The following is a 10,802-nucleotide window of genomic DNA, read 5'->3' as shown; positions in this document are numbered from 1 at the left end:
CGGGAGTCGCAGCCAATTCGAACCGGCGAGGGCGGGGATTTGTATGGCTATTGGCTGGACCTGACGTCAATCCCATGCGGATTGATCTCCCGTTAAAGGAGACGTGAAGCGGCCCTTCGTGTCAGTTATTTTTTGTCTAATACCGCAGTGAGGGGCGCGTGGGAGAAATTGAGCCGAATTAAAACGTTAAAAACCGAGCAGGATTAAGTTGTGAAAGCAAACAAAAAACAACACCAAACAACAAGCAAAACTACACACACACAAAACCCACAACAAGAAACAACCACCAGCAGAGATGCTTAGGTGCCTTAAAATTGCTAAATGCCCCTTAAAAAAAATAAAACTTTTAAAGAGTAAACATACCGTGTCCCACATTTGGGGGTATTTCCTGATTTCTGTGGTAACCCCATCCCTGCAGGGCGGCCATGGCCGAGCTCCTCAGTGCTCCCCAGACTGAGCCCTGCAGAGGTAATGGCTGAAGGAGCTGGGGCTCTCTAGCTTGGAGAAGAGGAGACTGAGGGGTGACCTCCTTAATGTTTATAAATATGTAAAGGGTGAGTGTCACGAGGGTGGAGCCAGGCTCTTCTCTGTGACAACCAAGGATAGGACAAGCGACAATGGGTACAAACTGGAACGCAGGAGGTTCCACTTAAATATGAGAAGAAACTTCTTCTCGGTGAGGGTGACAGACACTGGAACAGGCTGCCCAGGGAGGTTGTGGAGTCTCCTCCTCTGGACACATTCAAAACCCACCTGGACACATTCCTGTGTAACCTCATCTGGGTGTTCCTGCTCCAGCGGGAGGAGTGGACTGGATAAACTTTTGAGGTCCCTTCCAATCCCTGACACTCCGTAATTCTGTGACAATGCAACCAGGGTTTTCCGCAGGCATGTCCCCCAGACAACATGGCGGAATTGTGCTATAATCGCTCCTCTTTGTAGTGAGAAGCGACCCCTTCTTCCTTTCCCGCCTCCCCTAGCTGAAGGACAGCTGGCAATGGCAGGCTCGAGTTATTACACACAGCTTGCAAGACGCAGCCTGCTTGTTGGAGCGACTGTTCCCGGCTTCTGATCAGCTGCGAGACAGCACCTCTCCCTTCATCCTCGCCCCCACGACAGACCTGCCACACTCAGCGTTCCTGCATGGTGTGGGAGCGAGCGGGCCGACCCAGCTTCTGGAACCTTCTGCAGGCGTCCCCGCTCCTGAGGGGGTGAAGCAGAGAAAAGCGGGAAAATGCCGGGCGCTGGAGCTGGTAGGGTTGGGAGCTGCTGGGTGCTCTGCACGGAGTTCATGACCCAGTGGTGTAATCCTGGACACCGAGTGGGTATGAAGAGAGCAGAGAAGCCTGGCGATCCGCACGGCTCAGCTGCAGGCAGCGATGGCGGCCGCACTACCCATGAGGGACGCGGAAGTCACTGGGGCTGGGGGGCTCAGTGGGAATCGCGGTAGAGGAGCAGCCAGTCTGCGGGAACCCGGTTCGATCCCCGCCACCGCCTTAGAGCTACAAAGATGGTGAGGGGTCAGGAGCACCTTCTTTATGAGGAGAGACTGAGAAAGCAGGGTCTGTTCAGCCTGGAGAAGAGAAGCTGAGAGGGCATCTCATCACTGTTTATAAACATCTCAAGAAGATCTGACCGGACTCTTCTCAGTGGTGCCCAACAGTAGGATGAGGGGCAACAGGCACGGACTGAAGCACAGGAGGTTCCATCTGAATATGAGGAGAAACTTCTTTACTCTGAGGGTGCCAGAGCCCTGGAACAGGCTGCCCAGAGAGGTTGTGGAGCTTCCTTCCCTGAGGCATTACAAGACCCGCCTGGACCTGATCCTGTGCAATCTGTTCTGGTGAACCTGCTGTAGCAGGTGGGTTGGATTGGGTGATCTCTTAAGTTTTCTGTTAACTCTTTCTAGAATAATAAACATGTTAATTGGATACAGGTGGCTAGAGATTCGTTACATTTTTATCAATGAAAATGCTTTTCTTCTTAATAAATTAATGCTCATCTATCATTTGCCATGCCCATACACTTCAAAGCATATTATAAACCAATATACATTAAAGAGAAGATGAAACATACAAACATTTCAATTACATACAGTGGAGTGCAACACTTTGGGACATTTTACTTAATTCTTTAGTTAAATGAAAAAGTGATGGAAACCTAAAGTGGTTGGAATATGATTATGTACTTCTGCTTCTTGGTTATGTTTAATATAACATTTCTTGAATTAAGTGCTGTAGCATACAGGAAAAAAACAGTTTCCGTGAATTCCAGACCCACATTCTATTTTCATTAGGGATATTTTTGGAGGTTCATATGCTCCATGTCATGGAGATGTTTCCCTTTATGTCAGAAAATTTCCCCAAGAAATCTTTCACTTTATTGTTCTTTTTGTATTGGATAAAGTATATGGGTTTATATCGTGTGAATGTCTCTGTATGTTTCAGTTGAAAGAAATCAAATAATCACATTTGCAGCACCAGGAAACTAAGAAAACAGGTTGTAAAAATCTAACCAGACTGCAAAAAACACTGAGTAACGTAGTACCTGGAATACTCTTGCATGTGAGAGGCCATGGTCTTCGTGATCTAACGAGTCTCTGTAGAGCTGGCTGAAAACTAAAACTTCCATTCTACGTAGAACTCTGAATATTTCAGCACTTGATTTTGTCTTGAATTAGAATGAAAAGTCTAAATAGCAGCGTTTTTCACCAAAAGGATACAGTTTGACATCTCTGTAATGAAATGGTTCACGCAAAAAGGCACTTATGTATTTCTAGGTATTGCAGCTGTATTTGGAGTCTTTAGTCATGATGAGGCACAATCAACAATGCATGATGAAAAATAAAGCCTGATCTGAAGAACAAGGGTTGTTCTGCATAAGAATGCATTAGAAGGCAAATTCAAGGGACAAATAAAAGAAACAAGGTAACACCGAAACAGTTACAATTCATGTAATAAATTGTTACATTACAATAGCCCTTAAAAATAGTAATTCTTTTTCCAGACTCACCATCAAAGGAACTCCCTTTCTACTTCAAGTTTTGTGTTATTGTTTGAGAGCCTGGCTACTCTCAGAATGTGTTCTGGGATCTTCCACTATCAGACTTGAATCTATTTATCTCTTGACTGATCTGCTTAAGCTAGTGACATGTAGTAATCAAATAAAATAAGATACAATAAGAGCACAGAGGTATTTGGGATGGAACGGTGAGTGGATTTTCAGATATCTGAGTGTGTATGTGAATGGTCCTTTCCTACTTAGCTTGATTCCTTTTCAGAAAAAACTAAAAGTTCACTTATAGGCCTCACATAGGTATTTAGTTGTTTAATGTCATTCTGCTTCCTCTATTAATGACTCTTGTAGTAGTCTCTCATGCTGCTTTAGTCTGTGTTTGGGTGTTTATTTCAGGTCGCATGAACTATGCAGTGTCTTTATTTTTTTTCCTCACAAGAGAGGGAACCCATGAAGATACTGTACAGAAAACCATACAGACTACGTGTGAGTGCGTGAGGCTTCCTTCTATGAAGGATGGGGGAATATGTTAGCATATAAGTAGCATTTTTCAGCTATTCAAGGAAATATTGCTTCATTACACAGTCAGAAGAGTAACCTCTTGATTTTATCTAATTTAAAAGCAAAGAAGAAAATAGAAGAGAGAACAGGGCATATTTTGCATGATAAGCTAGAGTACAGATTTACAATTGCAATGCATCTGATTGTTTAAGCTCTCTGCTATATGCTTCTTGCAAATAGCTATGATACTGTCAACAGGAATAGACAGTTTTTCTTGTGTTGTTGGTTCTGTTTTGTTTGTGTGGGGATTTTTGTTTTTCTTCTTGTTTCTCCTCAGTAAAGTCTATCTTTCATTTTGGTCTCTAAAATGAGCATTAAAATAAGAAAACAGTCTTTGAGAGTATTTATCTACAGTTGTGTTAACTCGCAGTAAATTTTTCTTACAGCTTTTGATTGATAAGATCCATGGCAAAGAAAGTTGTTGAGCAAGTAAGAAAAGTGTCAGATCGATACAAAATCTGGGAAGTCATTTCCACAGTTCCCTGAAAACAAGCCAAATTTTCAGTGATGCACTGCAAAACTATTTCACAAGCCCCACATTTTCTATGAATTACTGGACTGTTTTACCTAAGCGGAGAAGTCAAGTAAATATTCATATGAAGTTTTACCGAACTAGTGAGTTTCTTCACTCTGGTTATGTAGCCAGTAAAATTCACCCTGGTGGGGAATATGGGTTTTGAAGCAAAATTAGTCAAAGTAGCCAGAAGTCTGGATTCCATTGTTGTATTTTCCTTCTTCTCAGAAGTCATATTGGCTGTAACATGGTTATACTATTTCTCCTGAATAGAAATTTAGGACTGTGTTTACTCAGTATACCTAGCATTATAAAACTCCCAAATGGTCTTTCCTTGGGTAAGATATGTTGTTTCAAATTACAAAAATGAATATATCGAGAGAAATGTATGATCATTTTCTCTACTTCTGGCGCTAATATTCACTTTTTAACTGTAAGGAGGTTTGTTTAACTCCCTCAAATTGTGTGGCAGGAATAAGGTTGCCATATTTATGTAGTGACTTATATAGAATGATGCTGAACTTGTGGACTATTCTTGTAGAATTTCTTCCTATTTCTGCAACAAACTGCAGAAAACTGAGTTTATTAGTCAAGTCAGTATCTTCCATAACTTCTAGTGAAGTCCTTAGAACTCTTTTGTTAATGTAATCTGTCATATCTCAAAAACCAGTACGACTGGGGTGAGAAAAGAACAAGTGTATGAGCAAACCAAATGATAAAGGTATTGATCCTACTAATTTATATGTCAGCAAGAGCCTTGGAGCGTGCAAAAGACATATCTGTCAGCAGGGGGATATCTGCTGGAATCCCTTTGTGCTATACTCTGGTTAGAATGGTGTGGTAAACCCTGCATATGCCGATTGTAGTGTATCAATGTATTAACAGCAATGCCCATTTACGATGAGTTAGACCTATAATGTGAGTAATTGATGTCCATGACCACTCAGGAGTTGTATAATGCACTAGAGTGAAAATTGATTGAAAATCCATGTGTTGAAGGACTGCGATATGTAACATATGTCATTACTGAGATAACCTAAAAAAGACTCAGGCATTTTGCTTATATCTGGTTAAAACGAAACTGAATTTTTAGGAAACTAAACATATAAATGGGCAGACTTGGCCACCTAGCCTCATTTCTAATTTTGATACTGTGGGTCAGGACTATGCTAGCAAAACAACTAAGCTAGGGTAGAGCTCTTCAGTATTATAGACATCAAAATAAGTAAAATTGAGTGGCAAATTGTGCCGCCTTTTGCTGACTGTGAATAGCTGATTAGAAGTGGTGAAGCTACTACACACTGATGAAGGTCCCTCTCACCAGATGAGCCACATTAAATGATCATGTGTACACTCCGAAACCAGTTGCAGTTGTTAGGTGTGTATAAGCTACAACTAGTTTTTTCTTCAGGTTGTTTGAGCAGATGCATTGAGCTCGCATTTGCTGGGGGGTAAGAGCGTGCAGGCAGGTAATGTTGCTCAGCTGATGAACAGTGAGGAATTAAGCTGTGTGCTTTGATCACTTGCTGTTATTTGTGATATTAGTGAGGTTTCGTTTGCTGTCAGTTGTGGCAGTGGGTTTAACAGATCACAGCAGGTACTGATTAGAGTATTTGTCTACATGCCTTTTTCCGAGCTGCTTTTCCTTTAAGCCAAGAAAGCTCTTAGTTACTTAAGCACTTTTATTATAGGACCAGGTGTACTAATTCAACTTTCTGAGATGGCTTGAATTCATTCCCTCTTTTTAAGGTACCTGTTAAGAAGTGTTTTAAAGAGCTGCCTCTTTCAGAGACCATCCATCAGAATCCTCTGAAAGTAATATTCCATAAAGCTTGAGTCATAAAACACTGGCTATGGCTAAAGGTTTGTAATTTTGATATATAAGGCTGTGGTACCTGTATGAAATCAAGCATACTAGGACTAAGCTTAGCCTAACATCACGGGTTTAGTATTTAACAATGAATTGTGTTTGAGAGTACTGGGGGGGGAAATCTGTATATTTAAGAACAGCATCTAAAAATTCTTTCCTACTCGTAGATTCCGTGTGTTTCCATGACAGTGAAATTGCTGTCATTCACAAGAGTACAGGGAGATCTTATAAATGCACTTTCATATTGGAATTGGTTATATTTTTCACTTACATAAAAAGATCTATAAAACTCAATGCAAGACAACTATGTACAGAGCTATTTATATGTATGTCTGGGTTCTAATAACACTTGGATTTTGCACTTTCATTGCCCTTATATCCTGAGAACATCTTAAATTATCAGATACACTAATAATGCTCCTCCTTAGCCCTGTACAGTGTCTTTCGAATAATACATCTCTGTGTATCCAGAGATAGCTACATTAACACACAGACATGCACATGCTGGATGGACATTTTGGTTTTTTGACCAATAAGGCTTTTAAGTATCTGTTGTTTCCATTTTCATGTCTCCAAAGCTTTTATGTGAATTCTTCCAGCACATTTCTCATTATTCTTTCAACCTTCCTTCTGCTGGATGGCTGAGGTTTCCAGACATATAACCTGAAATGTCCTGGGAGAATTTACATAAAAACAATAAAGCCAAGGAAATGGAAACCACAGAATATATACATAATTTTTTTCAGTCTTTGCTGAGAAGCTCATTGGTTAATATTTACAAAGGAATTCAATTTTCCATATTAACATCCTTTTCACTGTGAAGCAAATGTGGGAGAGTGGGATGGTAAGAATCATTACTTAAGTGAATGGGGGAGTTATGTGTTAATCTCATTAATGATTCAAAGATTTTACTTTTCCCCATCCTAGTATATCAAGAAGAACATCCCTTGAAAAAGAATCATATAAATGTTACTGCAAAACTTTGAAGGGATTTTTTTTATTTAAGAAAATATGAAGGTGTTTTTTTTTCATTTATTTATCTAACCATGTATAAAGGAATACTGGTTCCTGTTATCTATACTCATAGCGTCCTCTGAAAGCAAGCCACTAAAACTGATACAGCTGCTTATAGGATCAATAGTACAGCAAAACGATTTCAGTTTCTGTTGGGGACCACTTGTTAATAATGAATTGTGTACCTGCCTCTGGGAAATGCCTCTGACAGCTTTTGTCAGGACTTTCCTGCTGGTAACCCTCTCATATCAGAGAAACCACGACCAGAACTCTCATATTGTCCTGGTATTGATATTTTCTTCAGAAAGGGCAGGCTAAATAAACACAGACTTAAACTGTTTTCCTAGCTCCAAACTTCATTATTTTATTTAAAAAGAAGTTTTTCCCACATTTTACAGAAAATATTGGTATTTAGTTAGTAAAAATGACCAGAAGCCAAAATATTTTGATCTGGTGTTACAGTTTTCCACAATAGTTAGGATTTGTGGATTTCATATTGATTCCATATTGTTTTGCTTGTCTGACTTGGTTTCTGGTTCAGTGCTGAACCACACTTAAGGATTTGTACAACGGTGAAACATCACAATACAGGTAATATATATTAGAATATGCTAGTTCGTAGCTGAACCAAAGACATGGCCATTAGTTTCCCAATAAGACAGGAACTCAGCAGTGCTAAAACAATGAATTGTACTTGCAGAAAATAATAACCATGAGGTTTGTTTTAAAAGAAGCAGCAGAGATGAGATTCTACATTTTCATAAACCTGAAATCCAGCAGGAAAACAATTTGCTATGTAGTTCCTACCTGTGGATGGGATGAAGGTGATGGGTCAAGATGAATTCCTAGAATTAAGGAAAAAGTCTAAAAAAGAGATCTACTTTATTAAAAGCCCCATATTTTTGGTAAGAAGAAGGTAATAACCATCCGGTATTAAACCTGGAAAGAATCAAATTCATATTAATTCAATTTGTTCTAATGAAAATAGGGAAAATGGTATTCTTAGTTGAAACCACTGCTACGAGTGTCCTCATATTTCTTGATATTACAATTCCTTTAGCTTGAGAAATACATTTTTAACTGCACTAAGGAATAATTACTCTCTAATGAGTGTATTGCAGTTTTATACTCTGCATGGGGAAAATAACACTCATGAAACAATGAAAAATGACTGTTTGTGTCTATTTTTCTGTGAAATTCTGGTGTTCATTGAGCATTTAGAAAGAGTGTGGAGTTCTGTTAACTGATAACTTAGGAACCTTGAGGGCTGGAATTGGTTCTCTTGCTTTTTGCAGGAAGAGTTGGGTCTAATAGTTCTTAGAAAAGTGATAGTATAGATCAAGTCTTCCAGGCAAAACTTGTTCAGAAACACCCAAGGGAATTCGGTGCTTTACCACAATAACAAGTCAATGGGCACCAGATGCCCAAGGGTCTTAAGAGCTCATGAAAATGTGTGTAATAAGAGAGGTGCTGGTGCCCCAGTTAGGGGTCCGTGTTCATCTGGTGAGAGCATCTTATGCCACTGGCAATAGTCATGATTGCAGCTTTACCTGGGAAATTTAACAGCTTTTAATCTGGGTTTAGCTTGCCTATAGTACAGAAACTATTTATCTAAGAAAATAGTCCACAGCATTTCCATAGGAGTCATCTAAGTAGTTTTTTTAATATCAAAATTAAATTTGCTTCTATTTTCTTGGATGGCCTTTGTTACCAGACAGTAATTTCACTATGAATAAGGGGTTAGAATTTTCTACTGAATGAAGTTACCAAACAAAATGACTTGGGATAAATAAAAATGTTAAATTAGATAAAATCACTAGGTTTTGTTTGATATTTTTCCTTAATTTTTAAATGAACATTTAAAAATGAAATTAAAATTGAAACAGAAAAAAAATTCAGAAAGCATTCTAATTCTGTAGGGATGCTGAGGAAGCAGGATTATTTTTGCCTCAACACATGTTTACTCTAAGCATAGAACTTGTTTGAGAGGTTTGACTTTGAGTGAGGCACTTTTCAACCACCCATTGAAATATTTTGAACCTTACCAGTTTGAATGGATGTTCACCGGTTTGAACTGTTCTTCCCTGGCTTGATCTATTCAAAATCCTTGGAAAAGAAGAGTCTTGGCAGTTCCTGCCCTGTTGACACTGTCTGGTTCAAAATTACCCTTTTTCTTGCAGAACTGCAGAATAAGAAAGAGTGGAAATGCAGAGACTGCTGGTAGGACACGGTGGTTCCTTGACAGTAGGCTTAGCATGGGGCAATATCCAAATGGAAAATGTTTGTTTCTCCTTTTGCTTACATTATATTGTTTTGTTGTTTTTTTCTCTGAATATATAACTGTTTCTAATAACATTTTGTTCTTCCTGGCTTCCAAGTCCTTTTCTTTTACAGTTTTTGCGAAGTTTTCACATGGAAATGACTTCAACATGTGTATTTAGGCTTTGTGCTAAACATGTAAAGTCCAAGTTATACACAGCACATTGATTCTAGGTAATTAGTCCTGCAAATAGACACTTCCTACCTAACTTGCTACTATGGCTAATGCATCACTATATCAGGTAGTTTGAACTGATTAGTTTGGTCAGTCGGTCAAAAATAACAACATGGCTGTTATTTCCTTTTTATTTTCTATGTTTGCATGTTGTTTAATTAGTAAATTGCAAAAAGTAACTTCAGTCCTGTTCCAAGTATTCCTCCGGTTATAATAAATGGACATAGATCCATCAGATATGATCATGAATTTCCCATTAAATTTGTTCCTTAAGTGACTCAACATGCCAGTTCTCAACAGCTCACTGAATGTACCCAGTCGCTTGTAGCTGCTCTATATACAAATTACTGCCATGTTCAGCAAAATCCATGGAATTGTTCTGAGTCCCTGGGGAGAGTCTTGTTATCTATGTCCACTAAGACTTGGTGTATGTTACAGCAGATGTGAATCACCAGTTATGCCTTGGTAGATCACTGCATATTTTTGTTTACCATACCTTTTTTTACTACAGATCACCCGCTACTGGGGTGGAAACAAAAAGGTCCTTATGATGAATTTAGACCCTGGCACTTGCCTATACTAAGAATGAAGTATGTCAAATTACTGTCTTTCCCATTTTGTTTTCTGTTGAATGAAGCCTGAGGGCCACAGATATACAGAACACTATTTGGCAGTGAATTCCATGTGGATGTACTAGGATACAGGTATCTCATGCTATCACATCATTCAGAGAACTGATCTGACTATTTGGTCTTGGTTGTTTTGTCTACTTTGTTCCTAATTCTTCTCACCTATCAGCCCTATGAGATTTTGCACAAGTGCTTTTTTCACATTCATTGAATTATTTCTTGATTTAATTATTTTGTGGGCTCTTTGCCTGGACTTACAACAGATGAAGGAAAAGCAACATACTCAATTAAAAGATCACACAGAATGATTTTTAATAGTGGAATTCTGACCCTGGTCTCATTTGCAAGCATGGCTATAATGTTCACAAGGTAAAAAAACAGCTTTCTATCCATAGCTTTCTCTCCTCATTATTTGTTTCAGGCATCTGGTTTCAAGGTTGGTCTGAAACTTGATCTTACTCAAATTCTCTCAATGCATTTCAGCAACATATGTCATTAATGAAGGGAGCTGGGTAACCAGTCTCACCATTGTTTGTAATTCAGCCTATGACAGGCAGCAGGAAAGCTGAACAATTTCAGCCAGCCTCAATTAGGAAAACATGCCCAAGGCATTGGCTATAGCATAAACAGAGATATGTCAGGCTCCTCCCCAGAAGAAAACCAAAAGTGTACACTTGGCAAGGCTGATTTGCTTTTATTCTGAAC

Source organism: Columba livia, chromosome 5, assembly GCF_036013475.1.
Source record: "Columba livia isolate bColLiv1 breed racing homer chromosome 5, bColLiv1.pat.W.v2, whole genome shotgun sequence".
Lineage (NCBI taxonomy): Eukaryota > Metazoa > Chordata > Aves > Columbiformes > Columbidae > Columba > Columba livia.
This window is presented reverse-complemented; position numbering follows the sequence as displayed.